The sequence below is a fragment of the Equus quagga genome, chromosome 21 (assembly GCF_021613505.1).
Source record: "Equus quagga isolate Etosha38 chromosome 21, UCLA_HA_Equagga_1.0, whole genome shotgun sequence".
Classification (NCBI taxonomy): domain Eukaryota; kingdom Metazoa; phylum Chordata; class Mammalia; order Perissodactyla; family Equidae; genus Equus; species Equus quagga.
The window spans coordinates 39,287,925-39,294,655 of record NC_060287.1 but is presented as its reverse complement, the minus strand read 5'-3'; positions in this window follow the sequence as shown (position 1 = coordinate 39,294,655).

Genomic DNA, 6,731 nt, shown 5'->3' with positions numbered 1-6,731 from the left:
GCTATTCTCCTTAGCCTGAAGGACTTCCTCTGTTTCTTTGAGAGCAAGTCTGTCGGCACCAAATTCTCTGTTATTTCATCTGAGATTGTCTTTATTTTACCTTTACTCCTGAAGAACTTTTCACTGTGTGTAGAATTCTGGTTAACATCTTTTTTCAGATGTTAGAGCTGTTGCTCCTCTGCCTGTCGGCCTCCCTGGTTCTGAGGAGAATCCATCCCAGCCCCCCACCATCCTCGTCCCCCAGCTGCTGTCAGGTTGTCAACTCCGTCTTGCGGTTTTAGGGCTTTGATGACGATGTTTCTGCCCATGGCTTCCTTTGAGTTTATCCTATTTAGGTTGCACTAGTTTGTGAGTGTATAAATTTATGTCTGCCAAATTTGCGAAGTTTTCAGTCATCATTTCTTGAAATCGTTTTTCTGCACCAATCATTTCCTGTCCTCTGGGACCCCATGACAATAATGTCAGGCCTGTTGATGTTGTCCCCTAGGTCTCATTTTGAAACCTTTGTTTCTTCAGAATGGATGGTTTCCATCAATCCATCTTCAAGTTCACTGACGTCTCCATTCAGCTACTAAGCCCTTAGAATAAAATTTTTATTTTATCTGTTGTATTTTTTCAGTTCTAAAATTAGGTCTTTTTAATGCTTTTATTTTTTTGCTGAGAACTTCTGTCTTTTCACTCAGCTTACTTGTGTTCACCTGGACCTCGTGGAGGGGGTTGTAATAAACATGTAAAAGTTTTTGATAATTCCAGCATTGCCCTCATCCTGGGGTTAACATCTGTGGGTTATCTTTTCCCTTGGGAATTGTAGATTTTTTTTTTCCTTCTTCTCCCCAAAGCCCCCGGTACATAGTTGTATAGTCTTAGTTGTGGGTCCTTTTAGTTGTGGCATGTGGGACGCCGCCTCGGCATGGCTGAATGAGCGATGCCATGTCCGCGCCCAGGATCCGCACTGGTGAAACCCTGGGCTGCCGAAGCGGAGCGCGAGAACTTAACCACTTGGCCACAGGGCTGGCCCCGGGAATTGTAGATTTTTAAATGTATGTTGAGTAACTTTTTGTTTTGTGTGGATATTTTGAATAGTATGTTTTCAGAGTCTGGTTCTGCTAAATTTCTCTGTAGATTTCTGTTTCAAAACAGGGCCGTGATGTCGTCAGTTCAGACTGAAGTTCTGTCTTGCTCTCTGTGGGTGGTGATTCCAGGCCAGCTCGGCATTCAGAGCCTTTGCAGGATAGTCTGGATTTGCATGGAGCACACACCTTCAGGGTCAGGACAGGGCTGGAGGCCTGGGTCACAGTTTAGTTCTCAGTGTTCTGTGCTTCTTTGGGTCCATTCTGTGTGTGCGGCTTGGGGGAGCCCAGGACTTGTGTTGGCTGTACACGGGGTTAGGGGAATTCCCCTTCTCCGGCACTCCTCTTTGCGGTTTCCCCAACCCACTCCAGCCCCAGGGGCCCCCATGTCCCTGGGCCAGAGCCTGGAGTCCTTTCAGCACCAGCCCCCCTGTGCTGTGCAGCTCATCACAGCTGGCCGCCCTGGGAGCGGAGCCAGGCACAGGAAGAGGACAGACAGCAGGCTTCCCCTGCCAGCTTTGGGCAGCAGCGGCCTTTCCTACCCGTTCCTTTGGCCAGAGGTAGGCTCCTCTCTTGGGGTTCGGGCGCCTGCCCTGCTGTGGCTGCAGAGGGGCAGCCAGTGACAGGTGGGGATGCCCGCATTCCTTGGCGCCAGCCTCGCCTCTGCCGGCCTCAGCTTGGCCCCGGGGCTTTCTCCGGGGATTTTGCCCTCCACTCTCACTGCAGCGTCCCAGGTCAGCTACCCTCCGGTCCCAGCTGGGGACAAAGGCGGGTCTTGGCCCAGGCCTGGCTCCACCCTCTGTCCCCCACGCTTCATTTCCTAGCACTGCGCTGCTCCCGTGGTTGGGTGTGGGGTTTGGGCCGTGAACCCTGGGAGAGGCCAGCACCATGGCCCGCGACATGTCCAGGGCCTCGTCGTCTCCTCCCCCGGCTTCTCAGCTAGGCCCCTCGGTCTCCTGTCTCAGTGACAGCTGCCCCGCTCACAGTTCGAGTCCTCGGGTCACTAAAGTCTCAGGAGTCCTTAGGGCCCCGCCCCACTGCCACCTCCTGGCCATGGCTCCCACGGCTCCGTCCTGCCACTGTGCATTTTGCATCAATGTGCGGTACAAACCCCCGACTGCGGGGTCGTTCAGGCTGTAAGCAGACAATTGTCTTTGAAGGAAATTATGAGAAGGGGACACCCCAGTGCCTCTGCATCCACTTTGCCATTTACTCCCCATTTTCGAGTCTTCTTTCCTTAGTGGTCTGCGTTCTGTCTCGTCTCCACGTCAGCATTTCTCAGGGGGCAGGTCCGCGCTCAGCACTGTTTATCTGACTTTATTTCCTCTTCCACCTGGACCATATCTTTTCTGGGCAGAGGATTCTGAGTGGACTGCTTTTTCCTTTTGCTCTTTAAAGATGTCCAGCATTTTCTTCTTGCCTCCATCGCTTCTGAGGCAAAGGCAGTGGTCACGTGTGTCAGTGGTCACGTGTGTCGGTGGTCCCTGTGTGTCAGGTGCTGTTTTCCTCTGTCTCCTTTTGAGATTCTCTTTTTGTTTGGTTTTCAGCAGTTTGACAGGTGTGTGCCTCTGTGGTTTTCTTTGTACTTATCCTGCTTGGGTTTGCCGAGCTTTTTAGATATGAGATCTTTAAGTTTTCTGTCAAATTTGGGAAATTTTATTCATTAGCTCTTCAATATTTTTCTGTTCTGTTCTCATTCTTTTCTCTTTCCAGGACATAATTACATGTGGGTTAGAACCTTCAAGATTGTCCTACATGTCCCTAAGTTTCTATTTCTCTTCAGTCTTTTTTTTTTCTCTTTTCCTCAGATTGATTCCTTTCTATTAATCTGTTTTCTCGTTAAATCCATCCAGTGAATTATTCATTTTGGATATTCCGGAACTGAGAAGTCTAATTTACATTTTTTTAATTTTTTTCCTTTTTCTCCCCAAAGCCCTGCGGTACATAGTTGTATATTCTTTGTTGTGAGTCCTTCTAGTTGTGGCATGTGGGATGCTGCCTCAGTGTGGTCTGATGAGCAGTGCCATGTCCGCACCCAGGATTCGAACCAACGAAACACTGGGCCGCCTGCAGCAGAGCACATGAACTTAACCACTCGGCCACAGGGCCAGCCCCGTAATTTACATTTTTATAGTTTCTATTTATCTGCTGAAATTCCTTATCTTTATCCTTCTATTTTCCTGTAACTCTTTGAGCCTGTTTATACCATCTGCTTTATGGTCTTCGCTAAATCCAGCGTCTGTACCATGTCAGGGTTGTTCCTGTCGGCTTCTTTATTCCCATGGGTCATATTTTCCTCTTTCTTCTCAGGTCTGGTACTTTTTATTGTCTCCTAAACTTTGCTGCTGAGATGCTGGAGACCCTGGGCTCTTGCCCTCCTCTGAGGAGTGCTGAGTTTCGATCCACTTGGCCCATGGGTTTGTGTGAGTTTGGTTTCATGCTTTGTTAGATTGGATCTAGGGGTGTCCTGGGTGTTTCCCCAGCTCCTATAACTTGGCAGACTCAGCATCCAAACTGCCCCCAGCGGGGGCTCCTGTCAGGGTTTTACTTTGGGCTCTGCTGGCTGAGGGGTGAGGGGTGTCCTCTAATGTGGACCTTACTGAATGATCTCACCCTCACTACAGGGCATGGCCTTTCTGGTCTCAGCCCGCCCAGGGGATAAGCAAGGGGCTGAGGAGGTCTCCCCATGCTGCTGGGCCAGCAGCACTTGATGCCTCAGTCTCTTCCCATCCACCCCGGAGCTGTTTCTCCTTGGGAGTTCCCGTGTGTTCATACTGGCAGGTGCAGACAGCCCCCAGCCAAGGATTCGGGGGCCGTGGGTTCTGGGCTCCATCTCTGTGCAGCTGCCTCCCTGGTGCCCTCCCTGCACATTCGACTCCGATCTCTACCTGTCACGCTCTGCCTGGGGTCCAGCTCTGTGCCGCCATGGGAGATGGTCCCCAGGAAGGGATCCATGGCACCCTCTGCTGGGGGTCACAGTCCTGTGCCAGTCCTCATCCACCACCCGGAGGCAGGTGCCTGTTAACTTGTGCTCTGTGATAGCAGTGTAGGGTACAAGTGCTGGCCCAGGCCGAGTTGCCATCACAGCCATGGTGGGACCCAGGCCATGGCCATCTTTGCTTTGTATCCATCCCCTTGCTACAGCCAACATGTGTTACTTTTTAAAACAAAGATTAAAACATTGGTAAAGCTGTTACCACCCTCACCCCCACCCCATGCAGGCGCATCTGTAACTGTGTCTCAGGCTGTTGAGCTGACTCGCTCACGTGTCCTCTAGGGGAGGGGATGAGGGCATTCCGTCATTCCTCTAGTCCGCCGTAGGGATGAATCGTGTCTAGGGAGGGGATGCGGAAATAAGCACAGTTTTATTTGATGCCAGTTCTTCACGCTTATAGAGATAACTGTTAAAGTGTAGTCTATGTTACTTTTTGGTTTTAGACCATCCTCTGTTTGAACACACACTCTGACACCTTGGTGTCAGGCCTGTCCAAAGCAGCAAGAAAAGCCAGAACCCTGACCCGGCAAGGCCACCATGCCAGTGTGCCTGGCCCACCGGGCAACGGGGGCTGTGGTCAGTGACTCTGTGCTAGGAGGGCGTCCACCATCTGTGGGGCAAGCCCACCCAGGAGGTGCGGTCCCTGGGGAGCAGGGCAGGGTCTCCGGCCACACCGCTGGCATGGTATGCACCGGGGAGAATGGAGTTTACAGGGGCAGCCACAGGGCAGCAGGGGCCCACTCGGCTTCGGGAGCATTCTGAGTTGATGCATGGGGAGAGCATGGAGGAAGTGCAGCATAGCCAGCGCTCTCTGACTGTGGCTTTGCTGTGTGCCACTTAGAGCTCTCCTGCAATAGGAAGGGACCTCACTTCCATGGTCAGCTGGGGAGCCAGACAGTTCCATCAACCACTGTGAGCCAGAGTGATGGCTGAGCCAATGGGTGGCCCAGAGTGGGGCTCCAGCCAGGGCGGGGATCAGGGAAGGCTGAGGTCTCAGCAGAGGGAGCCAGGAGAGGGTGCTGGGATGGGGCAGAGGGTGCAACAGTGTGTTCTAGAATGAGGGCAGGGCTCAGGGAAAGGCAGAGGCTTTGAGCCCTACCTGGTGGAGCTGGGGGCTTGGGGTTGGGAGAATGTGCTAACAGCACAGTGCAGGTGGGCCCTGCATCCCAGGATTTCCAGATTGACCTTCTGGAAAGGTCAGGTGTAGTGCTGAGTAGAAAGGGTGGGCAGAATGAGGAGCCCGGGAGGAACTGTGTTGGGATCCCAGGCACATGTGAGAAGGGGCCTCCAGGTCTCAACGTCCAGGCTTATCGGGGGGGGGCCACAAAGACACTCGGTCCCGGAGGTGAAGGGGCCGCAGGGCTGGGTGAGCAGACAGGCACCCTGTGAACACACGCGTATCCAAGAGGAAATCCCACGCCTGGGCCACTGGTCTGCAGGCTGGATCAATGGCACGTGAGGCTCCCTCCAGCTGGCCATCCTAGTCCCCTCACGGAGCAGGGCAGAGGCCCGGGCCTGCCCCACCTCCCCCTGCACCCGCCGCACTGCGCCCGTGCTGGCATCCGGTCCATCAGATAGCGCCCGCTTACCTGGCAGTGCTCCCGTTTGTGGACTGGCTTCAAGTATTTTCATGTACCCTCGAGAGAATGATTAAAAAGTAATTAACCTAAATTTAGCCTGATTGTCATAAATAAATTAGCCACATGAATCATCTGTGATTTGCCGGCCTGCACATGCTTGGCTTCCAGGTGCACATCCCCTCAGGGAGACAGCTGCCCCCCGCGGGGGGAGAGGCCCTGCAGCCTCATCAGGGGGACACAGACCTCTTCCCACACCGGCTGCCGTCTTGTCAAACTGCAGGTGGCAGAGGAGGTCACCAGGTGTGTCGTCACACCCCAGGCTGCCTCGGTGGCTGAGACCATGGCTCCTGCCTGGCTCCTGCATGCTGGCACAGAGCGGAGCCCGGTGGGTTGGCCTTGGGCACTGGCCAGTCCCTCTGCCCAGCTGACGTCTGAAAGGAGCCAGTGCTCCAGGAGGGGGCATCCTCCGTGTGGGACCCTGCGGGGTCTCAGGATCTGGCCTTGACAGTGGCTCATGCTGCTGTCAGACATCTCTGACTTGCACGTGGCTCTGTGGGAACCCACAATGGGACATGCTTCACTTAGCCAGCATGGGCCTGGCTTACGACGCAGACACCCCAAACCTCAGGTCTAGGGGAGGCCTGCCGCTCACTCTTCTCACCAGGCCAGGTGGTCTGCAGGGGGCTGTGCTGCACGGAGCTGGGAGCCCCCGCCCCCGCCACGGGCCCTTCGGGAAGAGAGCAGAGGGCTCAGAGCAAGAGAGATGGCAAAACCCAAGCTGAGAAACTGGGAAATGAAACAGGTTCTGTCCCCCATCTTGACAAAAGATGTATAAAGCTGTGATGTTTCTATGACTGACTGCAAAATATCAAAACACATTGTGTTTAATTGTTAGTGCACAGAGCTGGGCGTTCTCTTGATGGGCTGGTAATGTTGGACATGTAATAAAATATAGATATACATTACTCACACAGTTATATATTTATCCCATAAAATTTATATTCCTTATCCTCATTTCCACAAAATCACTAATTATGTTATTCAAGATTTTTATTAAATTAGTATCTGTTAACAGTGTTGGTCTGA